This window comes from Mus caroli, unplaced genomic scaffold (assembly GCF_978045245.1).
Source record: "Mus caroli unplaced genomic scaffold, Mus_caroli_1 scaffold_1, whole genome shotgun sequence".
Lineage (NCBI taxonomy): Eukaryota > Metazoa > Chordata > Mammalia > Rodentia > Muridae > Mus > Mus caroli.
In genome coordinates, this window is record NW_028227256.1 from 95,451,725 (window position 1) to 95,467,492 (window position 15,768).

The 15,768-nt window shown below is 37.1% G+C and overlaps 1 long non-coding RNA gene across 4 annotated transcripts in view; it reads right to left on the bottom strand.

Annotated features, from left to right (window-relative positions):
- Positions 1-15,057, bottom strand: part of LOC147006089 (uncharacterized) — a 161,144-nt gene extending 146,087 nt beyond the window's left edge. For 3 of the 4 annotated variants that reach the window (XR_015047556.1, XR_015047557.1, XR_015047555.1), the window contains exons 1-3: positions 14,887-15,057; positions 13,513-13,655; positions 5,189-5,259 (exon numbers count right to left, since the gene is read on the bottom strand). This is a non-coding gene — a long non-coding RNA (uncharacterized LOC147006089). The remainder of the gene's footprint in view (positions 1-5,188; positions 5,260-13,512; positions 13,656-14,886) is intronic. The other variant, XR_015047558.1, reaches the window with a different exon arrangement.
- Between the last annotated feature and the right edge of the window lie 711 nt (positions 15,058-15,768).

Below are 15,768 nucleotides of genomic sequence, written 5' to 3' on the forward strand. Positions count from 1 at the left end.
GCGCGGTAAGATTGAGAATCAATAAATGGCACCTCATAAAGTTGCAAAGCTTCTGCAAGGCAAAAGACACGGTCAATAAGACAAAAAGACCACCAACAGATTGGGAAAGGATCTTTACCTATCCTAAATCAGATAAGGGACTAATATCCAATATATATAAGGAACTCAAGAAAATCAAATAACCCAGTTAAAAAATGGGGCTCAGAACTGAACAAAGAATTCTCACCTGAGGAATACCGAATGGCAGAGAAGCACCTGAAAAAATGTTCAACATCCTTAATCATCAGGGAAATGCAAATCAAAACAACCCTGAGTTGTTTGTCTCACACCAGTCAGAATGGCTAAGATCAAAAATTCAGGTGACAGCAGATGCTGGCGAGGATGTGGAGAAAGAGGAACACTCCTTCATTGTTGGTGGGATTGCAAACTGGTACAACCACTCTGGAAATCAGTTTGGTGGTTCCTCAGAAAATTGGATATAATACTACCAGAGGATCCAGAGGAGAGGATCCTCTCCTGGGCATATATCCAGAAAATGTTCCAACCGGTAAGAAGGACACATGCTCTACTATGTTCATAGCAGCCTTATTTATAATAGCCAGAAGCTGGAAAGAACCCAGATGCCCCTCAACAGAGGAATGGATACAGAAAATGTGGTACATTTACACAATGGAGTACTACTCAGCTATTAAAAGGAATGAATTTATGAAATTCCTAGGCAAATGGATGATTCTGGAGGGCATCATTCTGAGTGAGGTAACATATTCACAAAGGAACTCACACAATATGTACTCACTGATAAGTGGATATTAGCCCAAAAACTTAGGATACCCAAGATATAAGATACAATTTGTTAAACGCATGAAACTCAAGAAGAACGACGACCAAAGTGTGGACACTGTGCCCCTTCTTGGAATTGAGAACAAAACACCCATGGAAAGAGTTACAGAGATAAAGTTTGGAGCTGTGAAGAAAGGATGGACCATCTAAAGACTGCCATATCCAGGGATCCATCCCATAATCAGCTTCCAAATGCTGACACCATTGCATACACTAGCAAGATTTTGCTGAAAGGACCCAGATATAGCTGTCTCTTCTGAGACAATGCCGGGGCCTAGCAAACACAGAAGTGGATGCTCACAGTCAGCTATTGGATGGATCACAGGGCCCCCAATGGAGAAGCTAGAGAAAGTACCCAAGGAGCTAAAGGGAACTGCAACCCCATAGGTGGATCATTATTATGAACTAACCAGTATCCCAGAGCTCGTGTCTCTAGCTGCATTTGTATCAAAAGATGGCCTAGTAGGCCATCACTGGAAAGAGAGGCCCATTGGACTTGCCAACTTTATATGCCCCAGTACAGGGGAATGCCAGGGCCAAGGGGTGGGGGTGGGTGGGTGGGGGACTGGGGGGGGGGGAGTGTATTGGGGACTTTTTGGATAGCATTGGAATTGTAATTGAGGAAATTACCTAATTAAAAAAAATAAAATAAAAGTAAGTAAGTAAGTAAATAAATAATTAAATACTTTTCAAATCTTAGTTAATTTGGGCCAGCTATAGCAAGTGTTCAAGTGAGTGAAACATCTTCATTCTTCATAATCCCAGTCATTCAAATAGTAACACTTCTAGCTAAACCTCTACTTGGCAGAACTGGAAAGGCTATGCAGCTGAAACTGAGGCCCATGAATTATTTTCCACAGTAACCCATAAGGATTGATTCTGAGCTTTGACCTGAGACTCCATTTGACTTTTACTCTCACTACTTTTTTAGACACTGATTCAAAACTAATTCCTCATTATAAGGGTCTATGATATTTGAGAGATTGACAAGGGGAGTTAGGACACATTTAATAAAAATGGAACACATCTGTTTTTTCACTGGCCTTAGTTTGGCTTTGTATGCTTTCATATAATAATTAGCAGTTCTCTGTAAAATTGAGCCATGTGTCTTCATTCTGGGGAAGACGAGCATAGTGTTGTTAAGAGTAACACTAACACAGAAGAAACAGGTTTGAGCCAAATTACAAAGTAACAAAGAGGTTGGGAGTAATATAAATAACTGGATTCATTTTAAAAGTAAGACTTAACAATCTCAAAACTAAAGTAAATCAGGGGCGGTAAAGATCTGAAGAAGGAATTAGGGTTGATGTAATCATTCAGTGGGAAATATAACTTATTGCTCAAGCATGGGAACACAGTTTCAAATCCCAAGCACCCACATAAAAGATCAGACAACTCTAACTCCAGTACTCTGGAAATGGAGATATTGCTTACTAGCTTAGGTCCAATTTCAGTTAGAGACATTTCCTCAAAATAATATCAGCAGTAAGAATGCAAAATAGCCAATGTTCTTCTCTAGCCTTGGCATGACCAAAAGGTATACACATGTGCTCATACACTACACTAATGTACTCACACAGTAACATCCACACATATCACACACGTCATTAAAGTTTAGAAATCAGCAACTGAAAAAAGTTAAAGTGACCCAGAATGAGGCACTGTGACAGTTGCATAATTTAGAGGCTAGAGTTATCTTGGATATTAGGCATATGCAGGTAAGAGAATAAGTTCACATTAAAAAGCCAGTTTTTAAAACAAAGATCTAGGGAAAGTTCCCATTGTGTTTTGTTTGTTTGTTTGTTTGTTTTTGTTTTGTTTTTGGCAAGTATCTGATTGACTTTGTGGGGCTGGACAACAGGCCAGCAATTCAAAGGCATTTGAATGCTAAGTATATTGCTGGTGATCAAAGAAGACAAAATAGAACTCTCTAGTGATCTACCATATAATAAAAGTTATATATATATATATATATATATATATATATATAGTCGGTAAACTTCTATTTTAAGCCAATACAAATCAACAATTTTCTGCTTTTAAAATCAGCATAACAAAGCTGATGATATGAATCCATGACCCACCCGAGTAAAAATTTGTGGCAGGTTAGGTGTAGTACAATCTAGAATGTAAGTATAGATTCTGTACAACAGAGATACGATTTTAAATTTGGGCTGTGGCACAATCCAGATGAGACAAAACATATTTTGTCACTATAGAGTATGCATCTTTTCACACATTCTTCCATATAAGACCTGATAGTTACACAAGCTTTCCTTACAATTTCATATCTTCAGTGCAAAAAAAAAATATCAAGCAAATTTATCCTCGTTAATAGTCTAGCATTCATTCATTGAAATAATCCTGTGTGCCAGCACCAAGCATCAGTCTCCCTACACTCACAGCTGCTCAGTGCTTACTGGGCCTAACTCTGCTTAGTTTTTAAGATGGAAGAGTTTATGCTTATTCAGTGTAGTGTGCTACAGACCCTGGCATCACTCCTGAACTTTTTTCTCATCAATGTCTGCCTTCTGATTCAGCCCCAATTACAATTTTATTTTCTTATCATATCATAAATCACAAAGATGACCACCTAAATCACATTTGCTTGATTTTAACACTAAGGATTAATTTGGCATAGTAAAAAGTCACAGTTGGTGGATAAATATCAGACTCAAGCAGGTAGAGGAAATAGAACTAATGAATGTGCAAAGATTAAGAAGGACTAAGATGATTCAAAGAATGCAAAAAAGAAAAAAGAGCCAGGTGCTCATGGATCTATAGAAAACTGATGATGGATGAGTCTGAGCTGAATTATATATTATTAGCTGTTTTAAATGTACAACATTGATGTGGCCTTTTATTTTTACTCATTGTGAATAATTTGAGAAACTGTTTTGCTCAACATAGTTATCTAACCAGTTAATATCCACTACTTACTTTACAAGAAATACATGAAGATACATAGAAAATCAGATAGGGAAGGAAAGGATGGAGGGAGGAAAGGAGAGAGGAAAGAAGGGAGAAAAGAAGTGAGTGAGGGAGGATGGATGGAGAAAATTAAAAGGCATGCGTCTAAGAAAGAAAATCTAGGAGAAATTATAACTTGATAATGACTAAGACACCTAGACAGAGAGGTGATATCTGAATTAGCTTCATAGAGTCAGAAAGTTCTGTTTCATCTATAAAACAAGGTTCATGAGGAAACATTACACGTCAGCACCAGAGGATCCTGAAAACATTTTTAATTTCCAGGACACCTGCCAGGAAAATGTATCACACATGATTCTCCCTACACTTATAAATTTCAAGTTTTTGCTACTAACATGATAGAAATATATCAAGAAAAACAATTTCTACAAATCATTGTTCATAATTCTGAAATTTTAAACCATTATACTAAAGTTAATTAAATATCAAGAAAATTCAGAAATGTGGATAGATTGGGAATCAATGAAAATCATCTTATTCAGTGGAATCTCCACAGAGTACATAGTACAGGGAATAGGAATCCTTAAGGACAAAATTGTAAACAAAGGAACTCAGGCACTTTAAAAAGTTTTTGTTTTTCAAAAGATGAAAGAAAATAGAGCCACAACTTACCAGTGCAGATCAGAAAAGTATCTTGGATAAAACTAGGGGAATGATTTAATTATCAAAGCACTGACCTTCAGAAGTGGTAGAACCCGAGCTCAGTCATTACATTGCACATAAAAGGTGGCATGATGGCACACTTGTAATCCTTGTGTGGTCAGCTTGATGCCCAGGGCTTTCTGAAGAGCCAGACTAGACTAATTACTAATTTTCAAGCCAAAGAGACAGATTTTTGTCTCAAAGTATGTGAATAATAGTCCTGAGGATAAAAATTGATGTTGAGTTCTGATTTCCACATGAATGTATATTCATGTGAACATGCATGCCCTCATACATAAAGATAAAGATACATGCACAGACACACATGCACACACATGCACACATACACAGATGTAGTCAAACATATACACAAACATAGAATATCTTACAGCTATGTTATCATAAATATATTCAATATGCTCTATGATACAGTGCAAGGATCAGAAATTATAAAGCAATTAATAAAATATGAACTTGTTGTCCATTTGGTCTAATGCTACTTATGTTAATTTGGTCCCCACAATTACATGGGGGTTCTCATGTCTGCACTTAAGGCAGTGAGGGACTCTGCTCCCAATTTGTTTTCATTGGTAAATAAAGTTACCTGTAGCCAATGACTGGGAAGAAAGACAGAGGTGGGGCTTTAGAATTTCTGGGCAAGGGGCAGAGGAGAGGAAAGAGAGCACCCATGCCAGGAAAGGAGTAGTAATCTCACCTGAGAAGTGCAGGATGACCAACGTGTAAGAGCCAGGGAAAGAGCAGCCCGATGGGTCCTTCTGACTGGGTCTAGGAAAACAAAGATGAAATAAAGGTTTAAGTGAGTATAAACTCAGTAGTATCTAGCATCAGAGGCTAGCTTTAGCCATATGGAGGTTTGGGAATAGCCCAAGCAATGAGCTGTTTAAAGCATATTAAAATATAAAAATATAAAGTTGCATGTATGTGTCTTTGTTTTCTTTTTCCCTTTCCTTTCCTTTCCTTTCCTTTCCTTTCCTTTCCTTTCCTTTCCTTTCCTTTCCTTTCCTTTCCTTTCCTTTCCTTTCCTTTCCTTTCCTTTCCTTTCCTTTCCTTTTTCCTTTCCTTTCCTTTCCTTTCCTTTCCTTTCCTTTCCTTTCCTTTCCTTTCCTTTCCTTTCCTTTTCTTTCTTTCTTTCTTTCTTTCTTTCTTTCTTTTAGCTATTTTCTTTATTTACATTTCAAATGTCTTTTATTCAGGTACCCAGAACATTGGGGCAGGTAGTGAGGAATGCTCTGCCACCACCCAGCGATTTGAGTAGAAGTTAATTGGCAACTGCAAGAGATGGCATACAAAATATAATACTTGCACTCATTTTTAAAAATCAATTGGAGATTCCTGAATGGAACAGACATGCTTTCCCTTTAAGATTAGGAAGTAGGGAGAATTGGTTTCTGACCCAAGCCGATCTGAGTCACATAGTTCCCTCCTAAGCCACACAGGTTCAGAACTAAGACTAGAAGTTCATGCTAGTTTGGCACACATGATTCTGGGGTTTTTGGCCTAATGCTAAAATATATGCAGGCTGACCCAGGGTTGTGGGTAGCAGCCTAAAGATTCAAGTGGACACCCCTTAAGCCTAGGATGGTAGATGCTGAGAACTCCTGCAAGGATAAGACAGGCTGAAGAGAGCAGGCCAGAATAAGATAGGAATAAAGGAAAATTGCATTGTTCTAAGGATAGAAGGATAAGCCTGAGAAAAGGCTGATACAGAAATATAGAAGGGAATTTAATTGAAGTTAAATTCATAGGAAAGGATGTTACTTTAAGTTATATAAAGAAAAAGTCGATATAATTATATATCCACAAATACTAATTTCCTTAGACTGGAGGAATAAATGGAAGTTGTATTGTTTTAAGGATATAAGGGATATAGAGTAATAACTGTTTAAGTGTTTTAAAGTATACATGGAATAAAGAAATCCAGATCTTTGTTCTCAAATGCAGGATAAAAAGGCATAGAAATAAAGAGAAATCCTATTTCAATAAATAATAATGATATATTAATCTCTACAGAAGGGAGAATAAATGAAAATTTGTTTAATTGTTTTTAAGGCTAGAAAGGGGAAATAATAGATTGCTTCAAAGGAAATTTGAAAAGTTTATTGCATTGCAGAAAGTTAGGGTCTTTGAATGTGGGCTCCACAGGAATTCTGGGATGACTTATCCTTGAATGACAAATTAGTGACTGAAAATAGGCTTATACAATAAGTAGAAGGGAATTTAATTGAAGCTAAATAATAAAGAATATTAACTCTTATAAAGAAAAAGGTGATATATAGATAACCACGGAAATGTAAATTTCCTTAAAAGGGAAGATTTAAGTATGCATAAATGAATACAGAAATTGATGTCTTTGAACTCATGTAGGTCAGGGCAGGGGTAGGAAGAAAAACCTTATCTTAGACAGATAGTAGAGATTTTGGCTTTGGTCTTATATAAGAACAAGGCAGGGGATAGTGAAGGAACATTAACTCAATGGATAATAATAATTGTTTAGATTGCTTTAATTGTTTGTCATTGTTTTAACTATCAAAATTAGAGTGGCTACAAGTTTGGTGGTTATTATATTAAAAATCCTATGTGAGAAAATCAAACTAGAGCAGGCCTAAAGAGAAAGAAAGCTCCTAATTTGAATCAATCTATACCTTTGATGATTCTGGGTTGCTAGACAAAGGCCATGATGTTTTTGGAGAAAGGCTCTATATTTGTGTTAATATGAAAAGAAAAGAAGCTTTGGGTGCCTTCCAAAGTGACATGAATCAGATATGATAAGGATGACCCCCCCCCCCCTGAAGATATTGGCTACTGACAGAAAAGAAACATTCAAGATCAAATAGGACAGGCAACATGATTTACTGATTCCTCTACGTGGGAACAGCCCTGTAACTGACTTAGACATGCCAATGTCTCTAACCAAAACTTCACCTAAATTTAGATGATAAATAGTGTTAGCTATGGAATCCTTAAGACTCATCACACCAACTTTCACATTACATGGACAAAGATTTGTTACAATTGGTTATTGAGCAAATCAACTCATACCAACAAAACAAAACAAAAGAAAACAAAAAAATCTGTTGTCTTTCATCTGCAAAACAAGGAGCAAAACATTTATTCTTAACTGATCTTTGCACCTTGCACAATCAATACAAATATCTTAATAGTACTAAAAGATTCGTTGTAAGATTCATATATCGCAGAATCTGCAGTTCTAACAAGATTCATCCTCAGGGATGCTGAAGTAACCTGCTGTTCAACCCCCTGCCTCCTGAAGTTCTTTCCAGAGACTTCCTTCCAGACCAGCTTCAGGAACAACTGGTGAGTCCTGATCATTTAGGTTCAACCAGCCTTTCAGACATGTCCAGTCAGAAATTCAGTCAAGCCCTGAACCTTCTAAGTGTACAGAGATTAAACAACAAATGCTAAAGTTAGCTTTCATATGTCTAATTGATGTTTCCAATTTCTATTCCTTGACTCTCCTTTAAAAAAATCTATATATCTATATCATCTATATCTATCTATCTCTATCTAATCTACCTCTATCTCTATCTCTATCTCTATCTCTATCTCTATCTCTATCTCTATCTCTGTCTCTGTCTCTGTCTCTGTCTCTGTCTCTATCTCTATCTATCTCTATCTAATCTACCTCTATCTCTACATCTATCTATCTATCTATCTATTTATCTATCTATCATCTATCTATCTATCTATCTATCTATCTATCTATCTATCTATCTACTTTCATCACTCCTATTTAGTAGGAAAAGTCATAAAAAATCATTATCAATTGTCTAGCCCTTGAGCTCGAGTGTTTGGTACAGTTATTATAGATATGCTGTCATTTTAAATGATAGTTTAGAAATGGTCATAATTTTGAACAGAATGAAAACTAAATACAGAACTTAGACTTGGAGATTTCTGTCTTTCCTGTCCTCATCTCTCTCCTTTCTTTCCTAGGTAAAAGGAAAAGGGTTGAAGGGGAAAGTTGAATAGAATAATATTATAAGAAATTATATACATGGTATGGATTACTAAATTTAATTATTAAACAAATTATTGTCTAGCTATAATCTTACATTTGTAGAAATCTTTATAATTGATGCAAAATTGAAGTTATAATTCCTTTCCTTGGTGCAGAATTTATATATTGATACAGGTGTAAGGGTTTCATTCGTATAAATCTTTGTATTTTGGAACCAAATTTCAAAGTAATATTGTCACTCTTAGATAGGCACTGTGCCTATGCAGCTAATTTGAGAATAGAAGGCTTAGACACAGTCCTTCTAATATCTGCTGTTACGATCAGTTTAGGAAAATTAATGCAAGTTAAGGGACAGACCATAAACTCATGGTTATATTAAATTCTGACTTAATTGCAGTAACCTGTTTTCAGTAATATTCAAGTAGAAATAGCAAAAGTAGTCAAGGATTAATGGTTTAGATATACCATATATAGACAAATATTCATCAAAAGCATCAGAAATCCAGTGTAATACTTAAAGACATTTCATTATTAATAGAATTTTTGGCTAGGAGAGATGTCTACTCTTGACACTAACCCCTTCATGGTTAAAGGAAGATATTGAGCATCAAAACCTCCAAATAATGCTGCTCCAATTGTGGCAAGGTAGCCACTAGACAAGAATTGTCCTAATTCATCTCCAGACAAAAACATTCTGTCCAGAAAAGGACACAAGATGCAGGAGAGTCAACAGCTTAGGTCTGCCAATGCAGGCTAAGCTAGCAATTTGTAATTCTTGCTTTACTTAAGGTCTATCATATGGTTCTGGGCCAGAAGATTGAAGAGAGGTGCTCCAAAGTTTTGAGATATAGGGTACTGTCGAGGCAGTCAGCTGTTTCTCCAAATTGTTTAGATTTTGGAAGCTATGTTTTATTTTGTTTCCTATATATTCAGACAATATATAATTTGTTCTCAGATATCTGATGAGGTTGAAGACTAGTTATAGTCTCATAATCAAACTTACATTGTTTAGCAAGAAGGAAGATGATGTAGATTTGAAAAGATGATTTTTCAGATGGTAATGCAAGTTAAAATCAAAACATAGTTCACATATAGAATTGTAAACCTTTAAACTAGGATAGATGTTAGAGTAATGTACCTAAAATGTCAAAATTGATAGACCGGATATTATGAGTGTATACCTTATAATTTACATAACTGTTATAACTATGTCCAATGTATAGCTGAGAGAAAAGGCCTTTTTAATGGATGAAAAAGGGGAAATGATATGAATTTTGTCTAATGCTGCTCATGTTAATTTGGTTTTCAAAATTTCATTGGGAATCTTCAGCTGTGCATGTAAGATGCTGAAGGTTGCTGTTCCCATTTGGTTTTTATTGGTAAATAAAGTTGTCAGTGGCCAATGGCTGGGCAGGGAGACAGAGGTGGGACTTTAGGATTACAGAGCAAGGAAAATAGAAGGAGAGGAAAGAGAACTGCCATGCCAGGAAAGGAGTACAGCTATTCCTGAGAATTGCAAGACAGAGAGAGAGCTAATATGTGAGAGCCAGGGAAGAGTGGCACCAGACCCCTCCACACACCAGGGTATAGGGAAACAAAGATCGAATATAGATTTTTGTAGGTCATAACTGAGAAATATCAGAAGTGAGGTTTGAGTGTGGCCTACCATTGAGCTGTTTAAGCCATATAAAGTTATAAATCTGTGTATGTGTTCCTCTCATTCAGGATTCCATATCATTGGGGCAGGTAGTAAAGAATGTGCTGCTGCCACTGTGAGACCCCGACTTAGAGCGTTTCTCCCTAGAAGGTAAAGCCCCTGGATCTTCCCCAAGCTTGTTTTCCCTGATCTCTAAAAATATATCCATAAAGAAGCTCTTTGTTCTCTATAGCCAGTAAAAAGTCTTTTTGTTTCTGAGCCTTACAGCCAGAGATGCAATAACTGTAATTTTACCAAGGACATCCAGTCAGAGAAGAACACTCCTCCCAACTCTTCCCAACTCCTCCCAACTCTCCTCCCAACTCCTCCCAATTCCTCAGCTAGCTGTTAAAAGCCCCCTACTGTCACCACTCAGGGTCGAACTCCCCTGCCCTGCATGGCAGGAAAGTTAGTCTTCAGCTAGCTGATAATAAAACCTCTTGCAGTTTGCATCAGGTGTGGTTTTCTCTTGAGTCATTGGGGTGCTGGTCAGGTCATCCCAGGACTTGAGCAGAGGCCCAGATTTGGGGGGGTCTTAAACCACTAGGCAATTTTAGTAGAGATTAATTGGCAACTCCAAATATACTCAGTCAGAAACAAATGCCAGTGATACGGAAATTTAAAATGTAATCAAGTTTATATATATATGTGTGTGTGTGTGTGTGTGTGTGTGTGTGTGTGTGTGTGTGTGTATGTATGTATGTATGTATATATATAATGTATGTATGTATATATATATAATTATAATATAGGGAATTATGTTATAGATATTTCAAGAAGATATATCTGTTTTACTGATTAACAACTGCACTAAAAAAGCAATTATTTGAGGATATAAAAGAAAATAATGTAAGAGAAAAGACAAGGTAACAAATATATCTGTGAAATGCCTTGGATATATATGTGTTTTAATGAAAATGATTTCAAGCTTAATGCTTATGTGTATATTAAAATATCATTCTGGTGCTTTTAAATATTCAGTTTATGTCAAATATGCCTCAGTAGAAGGAGGAAAGATGTGTTCCTAACAGTCAAGAAAAGATTGTAGCTTGAAATCACGTTGGGGAAATGGAAGAAAGAGGGGAAGTCTGAGCAGATGGCTCTATGGGTAAAGTGCTTTCCAAGTCATCAGGGCTTGAATTCATATGTCAAATACCTGGGTAAAACTGAATATCACAACATTGGTCTATAATTCCCACACTCCTACAAGGAAGTGGGAGCGAGAAGCAGGAGAATCCCAAGAGCTCCAAAACAGCCAGTATGTCACAAGCAACAGTGAGCAAAAAAAAAAAAAAAAAAAAAAAAAGAAATCTATCACAACAAATTAGAAGGTAAGGCTGGGAATTCAAGTTGTCCTGTGATTTCCATATATATGGTGAATTTTCACACATCTATATTCAGAGGAACATGTAGAAACATACAAACACACACACACACACACACACACACACAGAGAGAGAGAGAGAGAGAGAGAGAGAGAGAGAGAGAGAGAGAGAGAGAGAGAGCACAGAGAGTTTGGTGAAGACATAAGAAATGAGAATCACCTTTATTCCAGTGTTTCTTCTTAAAAGGGCACTAATCTTATTATATAAGGACCCATCCCACCAAAGGATCAGTCTGCTTGGATAGGGGTTCTGAGACAAGGGGTGCCTGCGAATGGCCAAATAAAGGACACAGAGTCAAAACATGAGTTACAAGATGATGGCCTTGATTCTCCTGGAGACAGATTTCTAGATTGTAACCTCTCTGTGTTCTGTTCTAGTCACCTATTCAAACTGCTTTTTCTGTGTATATTCTTTGAGACAGGTTTTTCTTGCTATTTTAAAACTTTCTGGATAGTTTATCTCTTGCAAGATTTTATTTGCATATCAATAAGTCCTTGCCCAGGTTCTCTTTTGATTATCACATGAATCAGCATCCCAGGACTCTGCCAGCCCCTTGTTTCTTAGAAAGAAACAGCAATTATAAGCACATACAATAAGGTAGCAGAGTAGAACTCTGCCCTGATATTATCCTTCCTACCAAACCTGGGTATAGATCTAAACTCCTGTCTTAGGCTGACCCTAAAGTCAGGAAACTACCTGATTTTTAATCATAAACAAGCACACAAAACTTAGTTGGGTGGAATCTGGCCCTCCAATCAGGACTCCCTAAATCTCTCTCCTTCCATAATATCGTCCTGACAATCTGGCTCATAGTGCAGCTACCTCTGATCCTTTACATCTGTAAATCTCCTTATACAATTCATATTGCATCCTTATAATTTACATAGTTGAGAAATTATATATTTTTAAACTCATGCTTTCAGTATTCTTTCTTATAGGCTTAAGGGTTATCATGAAGGTCACAGCATTCTACCATTTTGCTGAGATATTTCAACACCCCCAACCCCCAACTCATGCTGTCTCTGAGTACCATGGAGTCATTAACTTTGGCAGAGAGGACACTATTCTAAGGATGAACATAAAAATATTATTATACCAACAAGCCTTATACCACAGCAACCATTTATACTTGTAGAGGCCCACACCCTGCTGGCTCAGTTCCACAGACAGGAACCATATCATGGCCTCCCTTAGACATGGCCAAAAAGGAGTCGGCACATCCTTAAGATCTAATTAAGCACACTTAGTACCTTATAGACCTGAGCATCCAGATCTCTAGACTCACTAGTCATTCTGTGCTAATTAGTGAGCTCCAGGTGTGGTAAAAAAACAGAGTTCAATAAAATGGCATGGAAGGCAATTGAGAAGGATGTCTGACATACACCTCTGTCTTCTGGTGTGTGCACACATGAATACACACACAAACACACACAGACATAGACATAAACACATACAAAGACACACAGACACACACAGAAAGAGCAAAGAAACAAAAATCCTCCCACATATCTCTTTGTTATGAAAGTTAACGTCATCGAGCTTCTAGATGTTCAATGTCAATAGCTTAAAGTTACACAGAATGACTGGGTTCTGCAGCAAGGGGACCACAGTGAATGAATAAGTAGCATCTATTTCAAAAACCTAGAAGGAAGATGATAGACATATTCACCACAAAGATATGATGTTTAAAAAGATTGGCATTATACATATATTTATATATGGAAGGAGAGAGTGAGAGAGAGAGAGAAAGAGGGAGAGAGAAACTGTATCGTTCTTTTATAAAAATTATATTTTTGAACCTTAAAATTCAAATTTAAAATTAGATTTTAAAGACTTGGAAAAAATAAAGAGGTTCAGCTATCAGTACCATGTATTCCTAGAGATTCTGGATGTTTTTCTACAGTTAAAAAAAACTATCTTGAGGACTGGGAAGATAACCTAGTTGTTAAGTTACTTGCCTTGTAAGCATGAGGGCTTCAGATTCCTATCCAGGATTCCTGAGAAAGGAGCCAGATATGTTGGTATACACTTGTAATCCCTACACTATGGAAGCAGGGAGAGCTGGATTCCTGGAAATTCATGGTCCATCAATCATAACCTGCTGAAAGGTAAGTGAGAGACTCTGTCTTAAAAAAAAAATAGGATGGGAGTTAATTGCACTTAAAGATTGACACTGATGGTGTTTTCTAATTTCCACATTAATGAACACAGACATGGAATCACACACACATACCACACACAGACACACACACACAAACACACAGACACACACACACACAGACACACACACATACATAGACACGCACCCCCACCCACCCACCCACACACACACATACAGACAGACACACACCCACACACCCACACACATACTCTCTCTCTCATACACACACACACTCTCTCTCTCACACACACAGACACACACACACACACAGACACACACACACACACATACACACACACACACACACACATATGCGTGCACACAGCATTGTTCCTCACATTGAGCTTTATGTACTGCTTTATTTCAGTTTTAGAAAAGCAAATTTTATATTATAAAATTATTTCGTTGAACATGAGCTTTGATTATTGTAGAATATTTCTATAGTAAAGATATAACTTATTGATTCATAACTAGACCATCATGTGTATATTTGGAATAAGGGGGCACACTCAGCTCAGCATGTGTATGTGGAAATTAGAGGGCAACATTAGGCATAGAATACACTTTACCAACTAACTCATCTCCATATCACCTCTTCCTAATTATAAATGGTACAGAAATAAATATTATATATAAACCCTAATGGACTTTTTAGATTGATATTTACAAGTAAGAATGTTTAATTGAAGAAAAAATATTGCAGAAGGTTTGATCCAAAATCCAAAACTTCCCAGTGAAAGGTTTGTACCTTCACCACCCTTTTAACCCCTGTAATTGATTCATAAAGTAAAATGTCATAGAATTTTTTGATGTAGGGGTTATTTTTCATTGATTTGAAAAAAAATATGTACTCAGATATATGTTAAAGAAGGTAGACAATACTGACTATACAAAATGTGATAATGCACAAGTGACAAACATTATGAAGAAAAGAAGGCAGTGACACCTGGGAACTAGTTCTGAAAGGAGATGATTGGGTACATTCCTGTATAAGTCAGTGAGTTTCTAACAGATGCTCACAGGAAAATGGATGACTCAAAGATAGCTATTTCACTTAAAAGCCCACCCAGATTGTTGTCTGATTCTCGGAAGCTGCACCCTTTGGTTCCCTATGGGTCCTAGACAGCTAAAAAGGAATAGTCTCCTCTCCTCAACAGCTGTTCCTACTTACACAAACTAGGAGTGGGGCTTGTCAATCTGTCCAAGTTCTTAAGCTTCCTGAGCTTGTGAGTTTCATTTAATTCCTAGGTCTGTGAGAGGACTGAGTCAGCCAGAGCCAGGCTGACTCCATGAGAGGCTGCAGACAGGCAGTTTGGGAGACTAAGCATTAGCTTCTGATTCCCAGAACTGGAAAAGTCCAAAACAGATCAATTCCAGGGAAAAATAAAACCACCCATGATGGGCATCCAATCAGGAATTTGCTCCACCTTCTAGCCTGACACAATCTCACAGGCAGTCAATAAAGAGCTGAAGAAGCTGCCCAACACTTAGCTTGTGCCAACTATAGTTAATCAGCAAAATTCTCCCAATTGCCCCAGAAAATTAGAAAAGGCATCCATTCCCCTGGAGGTAGTCAACCAATCAAGGGAATCAGAAATAAAAGTCACCCACTCCTACACTAATAGGCTTTTAATTGAATCTGCAAGGTCCGCACCTCTATCTTCCATCCCAGTGTACAGTGGACTCCTGAATGAAGGTTCTCTGCAGAATAAAAGCCCTTTGCTGTTGCATACTATTTGATTCTGGGATATCATTCTTCATGAACCCTGAACCATTACATTGTATATTTTGTTTACTTCCTGACTCATAGAAGCCTCCATTTTTCTGTAGGAAGGACATTTTCTACGGGAGGAAACAGCTATACAAGTCTTCTATTGTTATAGATAACGATGGTCTCTCACCATAATTGTTAATTTTATTATTTCATATTGATTTGACAGTTTCATACACTGCATAATGAATCTTATCATTTTCATGCCTTAGTCTCCAATCTTGTTCATCTCCCTCTGGCACTGAAACTTTTCATCCCAGCAAGTCCCTTCTATCTTTTAAG